Source organism: Sinohyriopsis cumingii, unplaced genomic scaffold (genome assembly GCF_028554795.1).
Source record: "Sinohyriopsis cumingii isolate HCF-2022 unplaced genomic scaffold, ASM2855479v2 utg002011l, whole genome shotgun sequence".
NCBI lineage: Eukaryota > Metazoa > Mollusca > Bivalvia > Unionida > Unionidae > Sinohyriopsis > Sinohyriopsis cumingii.
Window position 1 is genome coordinate 47,936 of NW_028316102.1, and position 12,080 is coordinate 60,015.

Genomic DNA, 12,080 nt, shown 5'->3' on the forward strand with positions numbered 1-12,080 from the left:
AAATTGATAATAAATACTAAACTATATCATAATGATAACCTTAGACTTATGAAGTCTAAAATATTATGTTAAAACAACTGGGATATATTTGCTGAAGATTGCCGTCCTTACATACAGACTAGATATCATACATACAATATAGCATTGATACACATATCACACATGAGAAGGAACTCTGATATTCGGGATCACACCCTTTATCGGATGAACAAACCTTTCGAAAACACCAGGGAACCAAAAATACTCCATCAAAATGTAGCTTTAAACTAAACTTTTGATCTAAATTTCTTTTCTAAAGAAAAGAAACATACACACCTTATGGGTAATACTAATACATAAAAACACCTTATGTTTTGGTTAAGGGGGGGGGAATCCGTCTGGTGCCCCCCACCACATCCCCCGAAATAAAGAAATTAGATATATGAGAAAGGTTGCTAGTAGCTTTGCTGTTGGTCGGTGGTTCTTCTGGCGTTCGTCCATGGTTCTTCCTTCATCAAGTATACTGGTCACCATGGGCAAACTAGTACGTGCTGAGAAATGGCCTGAAAGTCCAAAATAGCAAACCTATTGTACAGGCTTTGTTGCCGCGAGTTTTCAATGTGTAAGCAAAGAATTGTGCTTTTTTTGTTGTTGCATGTACGTGTTCCCCGATATGAAGCTGTATTTTTGTGCAATGTCACAAATTTACCATCACATTCTTTGAAGAAAAGAATGCTCAATTTATTATTTTTCTTGCACAGCACTGTAAGTATTTCGATCTTTATGGCAGTGTTGTAAGTGCTTAAAAATAAATTGGTTTGGATACTAGAGACGTTCATAATTGTGAAAGGGTAACTCCATATTTGTTTCAGTCCATGCTTCGAGTTAAAAGTAAACGTTTAAGTACGAATACAATATATCGATGTGGGTTTGTACCCGTGTGGTTTCATAAAGTATTTTAGGTGTTCGATTACTACAGCTCATTGAAATGTCTTTCTATATCGGAGTAACAACTAATTCTTTTTTCAATGTTAGGCATAACTGATTTTGACAAGAAAGTAAAGATACTGTAGGGGAACTTGGTTTTGGCGTGTTCCATTATTGAACAAGTTGAAAAGCGTTAAGTATTTTGAAAATAAAACCTTGTCACGCTTTATCCTTATGCAATCAAGTCTGTACCTGAACTATATCATAAAGCTGATACACCTCTATAATTTGACAACCAGGAACATTTAAAAATGTTTCGTCTTTAAAATGTCACCAACATAAATCTTGAGCATAAATAATTCTGCTACGTCACTATTATATGAAGCAGTATATAACATATATTATCTTTAAATATCTGATCTGAAACTGCAGCAAGAATATATTGTCTAATTGTACAAAAATAGCAAGTTTCTACACGCGTGAACACACTTTGCATATCGAGTTTTAGTCTGATAAAGGTTTCCCTTTATAATATGTAAAAGAAACACATTAGACGTCTCTTGAATTTTACATTCAGGAGAAAATATCAAATGCCAAGGTAGTATTACAATCCGCCGTATATTTCTCATCAAAATCCCTCTTGACGCGAGAAATATACACGATAAGGCTGCTATCGCTGAAGTACATATAACTGTATCAACCAGAAACCAATTAACTGAGATGCCTACGTACAATAGGCTGTAATGTAGCGAGATATTATACTCCGACACCCATATCCCACCCGCAAAACACATATGAGATTATTTCTTTGCTCCCGTCGCCCCCCCCCCCCCATCAGTAGCATTAATTGCTTGTGTATGCTTGAGCTATTGCTACGCACCGGTGTTAGGATGTATGTTTCATAGTCCTTTATTTTTGATATGTCCGGGTGAGTTGCTTATTTTGTTCACAATATTCGTATGTAAACTTAAAACTGATAAATATTTTTATCTGATATTCTTTGCTTTTGCTGGCTGATTGAAATGGTTTTGGTTATGACTGCTTGATGTGACGCAACATATCGTGTCTCAGTAATGAAGTACTAGCAAAGTTTTAAACAAATTAACTACCCTTGTATGTTACTAAGTCGATAAAGCTTTCACTAATGTCGTAATTGTTTTTCATATCATAGCTTAACTGAGAAAGAGTAACAATTTATGTAAAGTGATAGGCATCTTCACATGAGATTCAAGTCCCACATAACAATAATTAATTTTGTAATTGTTTGCGTCGTTCCGCAGTCATTACTTTTAGAAATGTCCAGATTTCGTCTTCGTTATTTCGGGTGTAACTGGTTCCCAGGCTAATTGTATTTTCATAATAAACCTTTTATTTTTAAATATCTATTCCATGAAATGAATTATTTAAAAAGATTTTTATATTATAGTATTTTTGAAAAATTAATATCAGAAACATCTGAAGGCCAGTGCAAACCTCGCGACCTTCTTTCATTGAAAGTTCAAAATCTATAGCATCACAGCCTTTAAAAATATGTCGGGTGAAAGTGGTCGATAAATACAGAAGAATATAGGCGTATAAAACAGCTCAGGAAAATATGGAGAGAGAGAGAGAGAGAGAGAGAGAGAGCACCGTTAAAAGACAAAGAATCCCCATGATCGAAATGGACTATTAGGTGCATGTTATGAAGACTTGGCAATAATTTACAAAATACAAAATTATTCATTCACACATAATAATATTATACTGATAAATACGCAACGTCAAACGCTATTATGTACATTTCACCAATCCGGTTGAGCGCCATGGCACTTCCTTGTGGGTGTCAAGTAAATATATAAATGGGCCGCAGAGTGAGCAACCAAGAGGAAACCCGGCGCAATGAAGTCAAAGGAGGTAAGTCTTTGTGTCTGTGAGTCTCTCTCTCTCTCTCTCTCTCTCTCTCTCTCTCTCTCTCTATATATATATATATACTGTATATATATATATATTACCATTTTGTAATTATTTAACTATGACCAAATTTTCTAGAGTTCGTTCAGATTTCGGAGAAATATACTACATCCGTACATTTTTTTTATTATGCACTAACTTAAATGAATAAAAAAATCAGAAACAGTCTGAATAATGCATGAATTAAAAACATATCGAAATACTTTATCGATATATTGACTGATTAATTCTTCATTGATTAAATGAGTAATCGATTAAGTGAAATCTTGAGTCACCTTCATCCGTTCTTTTAGTGACAGCCGTATGCACTGATATATTTATGTATTTTAGAGGGGGGGGGGGAGAGAGTCGTTATCATTCTTTTGAATTCGTCAAAATCTAACACAGGAGAGTCAAAGTCCTTTGGGTAAATCACATGTCCTTTCCCCCATTTTGTATACCATTATCTTATCTATTGCTATTCCCTTCAGTTTTAGGGCGGTTAGTACGTCGGACTGTCGGGGGCAGTTAATCACTGCCCCGCTGTCCAACAGTTGACAACCTTTATGGTGATCTGCAACTAAATATTCTTTTCTCACCATTTCTCTACTCTTACAGCAAGATATTCTTCTAATTTTGCTCCATTGTACATGACTTGTTTTCGAATCTTATCCATTGTATTTGATTTGAGGATAATTCCCCTTATACTGGTAAAATTTCTCCTAAAGACTAGTACGATTATGAGTAGAGCTCACTGATAGATACGTTGATGTGATCTTCACTCAATGGGTCTCACACCACTAAACACTAATACAAAAAATGAAGTTTGCATAATTTGTTGAAATGGCAAAATGAAAGGGTCAAATGCAGATTTATGCTGCTAACCAATCTACAAAAATTACAAAACGCAAAATGGAAATAAAAAAATGAAAATTGTTGCCAAAAGTTTTGTATAAAAAAGTACATCAATGCACTTTGAGAAAGATTTTGAAATGGAAAAATCAAAAGGTCAGGTGCAGACTACATAGTCTGAAGCTAACCGAAAACTTCAAAATTTACAAAATTGGAAATTAAAAAGATGCAAAGGAGAAGATGAAAACGAAAAATATAAATTGTAAATTGTAAGCAAAAAGGTAAATATCAAAGATGTATCAAGGCATATACTTCAAACCTTAGAGCTTATGAGCTCATTTACTTCCCGTCGCTTCCCATTACTTACTTTGGTCGAGGCGAATCTCGAACTCACGCGGTCAGAAAAGAAACGTCAGCGATATATACATGCTATCACCTTAGGCATGTACGCCACCCCGCGCCCAAAAGTCCAGTGTGAAGTAACGAATCATTTATTAGTCATTCACTTTACAGAGCTACAACTGTATCCTAAGTACTGGTAGTGGTGGTGATGGTGTGCATGTTCGAGTGCTATTGTTCACGCCTTTTATGTTTTTCCTGTTTTCTGTCACTTCCCCAATCTTGGAACTCGTACGTGATCATTGGGTAATACGCACTGAATGACGTTGGACAATGTCTACTCCTATCATTGTATTTATAATATCTGGAGTAAATAATTATTAAAGAAAGCGTATATATTATATAGTTATGATTTTGACCCTCTGCTTCATACAGCTATATGTATAAACTAATTTTTAAAGGGATAATTAAATTTTTAAGGTATATTTACCGTCACCATAAAGAACCTCACAAGAACACATGCTACCTCTACAGTGTAATTTGCCTAGAACGTCAACGCATAGTCTCAGGGATGGAAAGTAGTATGACAATGGATCTTTTGGATCAAGCTTATTCATATAGGTCAATATCTTCTTTCCTCCATGAGTTCACTAAGTTTGCAAATTTTTGCATAATGTCGCGCTTGAATGTAATATTTACGCTTGCGGTGGTAGTGGTGCGGCGATAACAGCAACACAAGCAATCACCGCAGGTGCGGGCTATCTTGTTTGAATAAATAACGTCAATAGCGTGATCATTGTCGAAACTCTTTTTAAAGATGAACGAAAAATAATTAATTGTGGATAACGTAAGAAAGCCATACAGGAAAATCTGCAGACCTGTTGTAACAAAATTGATCCCAGTCCATGAACCACCACTTCTTACGATATGCACGTGCAAAGTAATAGTTTGTGACTTCCAGTAAAATTTCCTCGGAGGGTTCCTGATAACATCTGAATCGCAAACACAGTTCAGACACTCCAAAAAAGTTAAATGACATTTCATTGCGCCCAGAGTTATAGTTCGAAGCGATATCAATACATGTCTTGCTGCGCTAATGCTGTATTGTGCAGTTTTTTTTTCCCTTGATAATTGCTGAACGTTTACTTCATGAAAGTCAGTGGAAATCGTTTGAAATGACAGCGGTGATGTACCAGAACTCATAAATGAAAACAAACGTGTTTCTGCAGTCACTGAAGTATCTACAATGCTAATTTTGCCAACACACCTTTGCCTGCAGCATCTCCATGACGCCATTGCATCATTGTCTGTTGATTTTCGGTACAATAAGAATGTGTGTTTGGTTCCGAAAATAACTTTCTGTGCATCCATTCAAGACACAAAAATGTGTCATAGGTATCACGCACTAAAATAATAATTATCTCCGTGAAGTTGACACCGAAGCTGTACGAATCCAATGTTATATTTTGCATTCATACTAACTACGGAGGATATTATAGCATTTCCTATCGTGTTTCTGACGTTTCCAACGGTATACTGGAACTGATCATGCTCGAATGCATACTTGTTAGACATCATAAACAGTTCAGCGGAATATGCATAATCATCACTGCATCTGGTGAGTCCAAGATTGGTTGTGACAATGTAAACGTTGCTCATACACGCCTAGGTCTCCTTTCCGCCAATTAAATAATAATAAATAATAAGCGCCGCTAAACAACACCAGACGCCGTAACTAAAGCGCGCATGACAGAAGCACGCAGACATTTGCGTGCCGACAAATGCGCGCAATGATAAACAACCTGATAAATACGCACAAGACAAAAGCGCACATGTACATAAGGTTGAGTGATGTGATGTGTGATTTGGATTTTTAACGTAGCTTTAACAATTTTTCAGTCATATCGCTACGATGTCTGCAATGTAGCAGTTTATAGTGATGTCTAGCACTGGAGCATCATGCCGCAGACATATAGCATGATGTCCCACCCAGTCACATTATCCTGACACCGGGCCGACCAGTCCTAACACTAACCTCTTAATGCTGAGCGCCAAGCGAAGCAGCTGTTAGTACCATTTTTGTAAGTCTTTGGTATGACTCGGCCGGGGATCTAACCCACGACATCCCGCATCCGAGGCGGACGCTCTAACCACTAGGCCACCGGCGCGGTATATAACGTTGAGAAGACAATAACAAAGTTTAAATGAGAAAGCAATACAAAAATGTTAACTGAGAAAACAATACAAAAATGTTAACTGAGAAAACAATACAAAAATGTTAACTGAGAAGATAATACAAAAATGTTAACTGAGAAGACAATACACACAAGTAAATTGTGCAATTAACTTAAACGGTTGAGAAGACGGAGAAGCTAACATTGCTTTGAATTAATGTACTATGAGAAAATGTTAGTTGATCCACGCAGTTAAATTGTAATCAAGACCGTAAGTTTGTGCTTTATCTGCTCAACTTTTGGTACTCATTCTTGCTTCGGTCAATTATAAATAAATTTAACCCTCCGTTGATCGGCAATAATTAACAAGTGAAGCGTGTTAATTGGCAAGGCATGTGGTCTATTCGAAAATGATATAGATTCGTATGCCTAAAAAAAGATTTTAATGCCTTCTATTGTAAGATGATTTGTTCACACGTTCTTAGGCGCGCTTATGTCTGCGCTGTGCGCTTGTGACTGTGCGCTTATGTCGTCGCGCATTTGTCTTGCGGGCTTTTGTCAGGTCACCCAGCACCATGATACCGTTGTTCATGATTCCAACCCGGGCATTGACGGGGCGTGAATGGGCGTAAATGCTACGAAATGTCATTAACATTATCAGTTGTCCCGGATCACTTTAGGCAAGTGCAAGCATCGTTGTGTTAGATAAATCATGGCTGGTGTTGTTGCTGTTCTAGGGTTTAACGCCATGTTTCAGCACAAGATAGGCTATACATGGCGGCCAGTATAACTGGTGGAGGAAGAACCCTGGAAAACCCAGGGAAGAACCACCAACCTACGAGAAGCTACTGGCAGGCTTTCCCACGTAATCACGCTTGCCGAGCCTTGGACTCGAACCCACGCAGACAAAGGTGAGATGGCAGTGATCCGAAACGGTGAGCGCTTTAGGCCACTCGGCCACTCGGGGCCCCCATGGATGTGTTTTCTTGATCTTCACGCATCACATCGAAGTGTATGACATGATTATTTGCACTCGGGGCAAGATCATCATCGATTGAGTAAAGTATTTTCATTTTTTTATATCTTTAATTCCTGATATATGGAATTCCCGTAAATCTTACCGTGTTTGGGTATGGAGAACTATCTGTTCGGTACAGTTAACTGTGAAGGTCTTTATAGTGAAGTAGACGTTAAAGGTAGCATATTTTTAATGGCTTTTTGCGTTTTTTACAAGTGCGTATTTTATAATTTGGTTATGATTTATGGGATGTATATATTTAATTATTAATGGTCTCTTGATAGCTGGTGGTGTGGCAGCATAAAGTTGATAGGGTGTGACGGAATAGAGCGGGCAGTGTGGCAGTATAGAGCTGGTAGGGTGTGACGGAAGAGAGCGGGCAAGGTGACAGTATAGAGCTGGTAGGGTGTGACGGAATAGAGCGGGCAGTGTGGCAGTATAGAGCTGGTAGGGTGTGACGGAATAGAGCGGGCAGTGTGTCAGTATAGAGCTCGTAGAGTGTGGCGGAATAGAGGGGGCAGTGTGGCAGTATATGGCTACCAGTGTGAATCTGCCCTAAGACCTTACAACACGAATGAAAAACTATTCGCGTAACACAATTATATAGTCCTCTAATTGTCCTCAAGTCACAATTAGCATTTTCTAAGTAAAACTATTAAGTAATTGAAAATAACTTTCTTGAAATATTTAATGTTTACAAAAAAGATTAGTCATAATTAGAAGCTCTGTTACTAAGACTGTAATACTGGATGTGGAATATATCAGGTTGGGAAGGTCTATTTATAGGGGAATTCTAATAATCTTGACCCATACCCCAAAAATGTTTATTTCTATTAATAATGATCCTATATTTTAAACCCATACACAAAGAGATTATTTTAGCTATGTATTAATTGTTTGAAAATAAACAAAATTAATGATTCAGTTCAAATAGAAAATAAACTTGATTTTGGACAAGGTCAAACCAAACATCCAATGTTATATTACAATATCATATAATGAAATGTATTTTTTTAAAAACTAACAAAAACTATCAAATAATGCAATTTAAATATACGTAACAAATAACAGTTTGGTCTCATATCTGGCAACATAACACAATACTAATATCACCGAAAGGGGCGGAGGATCAAGAATTCGTTCGAAGTAGGTGAATTTCTAGCTATATAATAAGACATTGAATTGTAAATTTGCATTGTTAGTGCAAATTATTATATCAACTTCCTCATTTTTGTAATGACATATCCACAGTATTTTGATATCATATCTTTGGCGAATGGTATCTTTTGACATATTCATGAGAGAGTCTAGTTTCGTCTTTTCAATTAAGTCATAGTATGTAAGGCAGATCATTATTAGGCAACACGTGTCTGTTTGATGTTAATTGTAATAGTTATTATATTTCTTTATCCATCTCATTATGACATTACTATTTATGATGATGAATACGTATCAATTACTGCGCTGATTCGAATACTACAAGGTTTTGTAGGAAATAACATGGAACGAGAAACCTTTGCTTGTTGGTTTAGACAACAGCTATTGAGAATTTCTCCCATTGATTACACTTTGCTTCTGCAGCGTAGCACAACATTTTATTAAAAGAAGTCGAGCGTGGATGCCATTGGTATATTATAATGCTAAAGGAATCTCCCTAATTAATTTATTCCTTGCGATCTTCACTTCTTGTACTACATTGATTAAAAAATTAAATGTTATAGATGATGTATTCACTACTCGTTTAATTGTCAATGTAAGTGATTTCACTTTTTCTTGCACAAGATCATACAATGACATTTCCGGCCTTTTTGGTAAAGGCTTCACAAAGGTTTATATTGCTTTTTTTTGTTCTAAGATAATTTCTTAGTCGATTAATCTATATTAACACATCGGATACCGAAAAGGAAAATATGCATCTTTCTATAATAAGTCTGCATGACGCAACTAAGCGAAACAGCCATTTCGTCTTTGACACATTGTTAGAAACATTACATTGCTCGGGTAATATGATTCCCGCATTGTATATTCTTTCAAACTGATATACTCAAAACTCAGTGAGCATGCTCTTATAAGGGCACAATGTAGTAATAATTGGTAATGTCAAGGAGTATTGATGGCGTGGACTTATATTGGTTAGGTCGGTCTAAAAAAACCATTGCAATATTACCTTTAAAATATATTATGATTGTCTACATGAACATAAGTATTGGTGGCTCGAGACTAAACTAGATCTTTCTTGATTATTTTATTGTATATCAAAACGTTTATTTTCCAATTTCTCTACGTTATTCATCCCTATTATTGCTATAATTTTTCACTGTTTCTGTCTTTCTTTTTCATATCACGGATTTTTATGAATAACTGAAACTGTTATCCAGTGATCTGAAATAATTTCCAAATAACAGCGAACATTTCGCTTCAAATTCTGGTTACTTGTATAAATAAATTTGTCTATTTGTCATTATGTGCCTCATATTTTGCTTATAATTCCAGTTTTCTGAAATGTATGTATGTATGTATGTATGTATGTATGTATGCATGCATGTATGTTTGTATGTATGTATGTATGTATGTATGTATGTATGTATGTATGTATGTATGTATGCATGCATGTATGTATGTATGTATGCATGTATGTATGCATGCACACATGGGACTTGTTCAGTAACTTGGGTTGTCTTTGACTGAACGTCGCCTGTGGAGTTCGAATTCGAAACATTCAAACATATATGTATGTATGTATGTATGTGTGTCTGTCTGTCTGTCTGTATGTATGTATGTATGTATGTATGTATGTATGTATGTATGTATGTATGTATGTATGTATGTATGTATGTGTGTGTGTGAGAGAGAGAGATGTTACAAGTTCTTTATTACATGAATTCTACTAATGTGAGATAGTAATTTACATATGTCTGGGAATGTGAGATATGTGGCTGATTAAAACATTGTGTCTAATGTTAACACAGCATGTGCAAATTTTACCAAACATTTGGGAAAACAAATAAATGTTTTGTTAACGTGTTCATAAACAATGCCAGATCCTGACCATTAATGTTCTTTATACGGTTGAGGTCTTTAACGTTCTTTATACGGTTGAGGTCTTTAATCTTCTTTATACGGTTGAGGTCTTTAATCTTCTTTAAACGTTTGAGGTCTTTAGCGTTCTTTATACGGTTGAGGTCTTTAACGTTCTTTATACGGTTGAGGTCTTTAATCTTCTTTATACGGTTGAGGTCTTTAATCTTCTTTATACGGTTGAGATCTTTAACGTTCTTTATACGGTTGAGGTCTTTAATCTTCTTTATACGGTTGAGGTCTTTAATCTTCTTTAAACGGTTGAGGTCTTTAATCTTCTTTAAACGGTTGAGGTCTTTAACGTTCTTTATACGGTTGAGGTCTTTAATCTTCTTTATACGGTTGAGGTCTTTAATCTTCTTTATACGGTTGAGGTCTTTAACGTTCTTTATATGGTTGAGGTCTTTAATCTTCTTTATACGGTTGAGGTCTTTAATCTTCTTTAAACGGTTGAGGTCTTTAACGTTCTTTATACGGTTGAGGTCTTTTATCTTCTTTATACTTATGAGGGGTTTTTTTTCAATTTTTTTTTTAATACCCTGTAACTTTTGTCTCCAGCGCAGTGAACTGAATAATAAGCACAATGAGACTGACGAACTCTCTCTCTCTCAAAATTATGATCATTTGCCTATTTTCTAATGCGTATCTTCTACAAATTGTGTTCAACGTTGCATAAAATGTTACTATCTTGTGAGATAAGACATATACTGTTCACGAAAGCATCTATATATCTTTTTTGCGACGGGTACAGGTAAGACGTTTGACATTACACCTGTGTCAGATAATGCTGACACTGCCGAATTCTTTATGCTCTAGATGTAGTTCATTATCATTTGTATGAGATCTTTTTCCTCGTTCCTTCTGATCAAATTATAGCTGGGTATTACCTTCACATTATTATTAAGAGTACAGGCTAGACGTATGTCACATGCATGACTAAATTAACATATAAACAAACAAAGGGATATTTAATAAGGTTCAAGTTATTTTCAATAATGGAACAAGCCGAAACCAGCCCCACGTAATATCTATCCAAAGTATCCAGTTTCGTCTCAAAATTAGTCAAGTCTGACTTTCTTCTTTATTAATAAGATACAGGAACATAACTGCATGGGCCGTTGCAGCAGAACAGCGAAAATATATTACGAATCTGTAGCAATAATAAATCGCCCTCGATATTATGATAATGGTGTTTACAAGCATAATTTTAAATAGAAGCATACACTAAGACAAACATTTTATAATTATCCGATTGCTTTAGTGCCCAAACTAATTATTTTAACACTTCCAAGAATCCCAAAGGGTGAGTATTAGCATGCGTGCGTTATATTGATAACGTACAGATAACATTTACCTCATTATTGGGACATCGCCAAAATTGATTCATTGATTTATTGATTGATTGATTTATTGATTGATTGGTTGATTGATTGATTGGTTGATTCATTGACTGACATTCTCTTGTTTAATTTGAGAAGACTTTAAAGCTCCAATGTTAAGAAATTAAGCTTAATTTACGACAGGTGCTTAAAATCATCCTGAATATAATTGGGTTGTATTAGTGAATAATACACCAGTGCATCGTCCCAAATCAGTCAACATTCACCTCTACACACTATATCTGTCTGATTATCCATTTATTCAATGCTTCTTTTTATCAGCTTTTGACATTTTAAGTATAAACTGGCAAGCTACACTCCCATCCGCATAGATACGAGAACACAATATATATTTCTGACAGAACATACCACTATATTTAAACAATAAAATTAAAGCCAATTTCA

At 35.6% G+C, this 12,080-nt stretch overlaps 1 long non-coding RNA gene across 1 annotated transcript; it reads left to right on the forward strand.

Moving 5' to 3' along the window:
* Window positions 1-2,768: 2,768 nt before the first annotated feature.
* Window positions 2,769-9,679, forward strand: LOC149771253 (uncharacterized). Its single transcript, XR_016418378.1, has 2 exons — window positions 2,769-2,799; window positions 7,503-9,679. It is a non-coding gene; the product is annotated as an uncharacterized LOC149771253 (long non-coding RNA).
* Window positions 9,680-12,080: the final 2,401 nt, after the last annotated feature.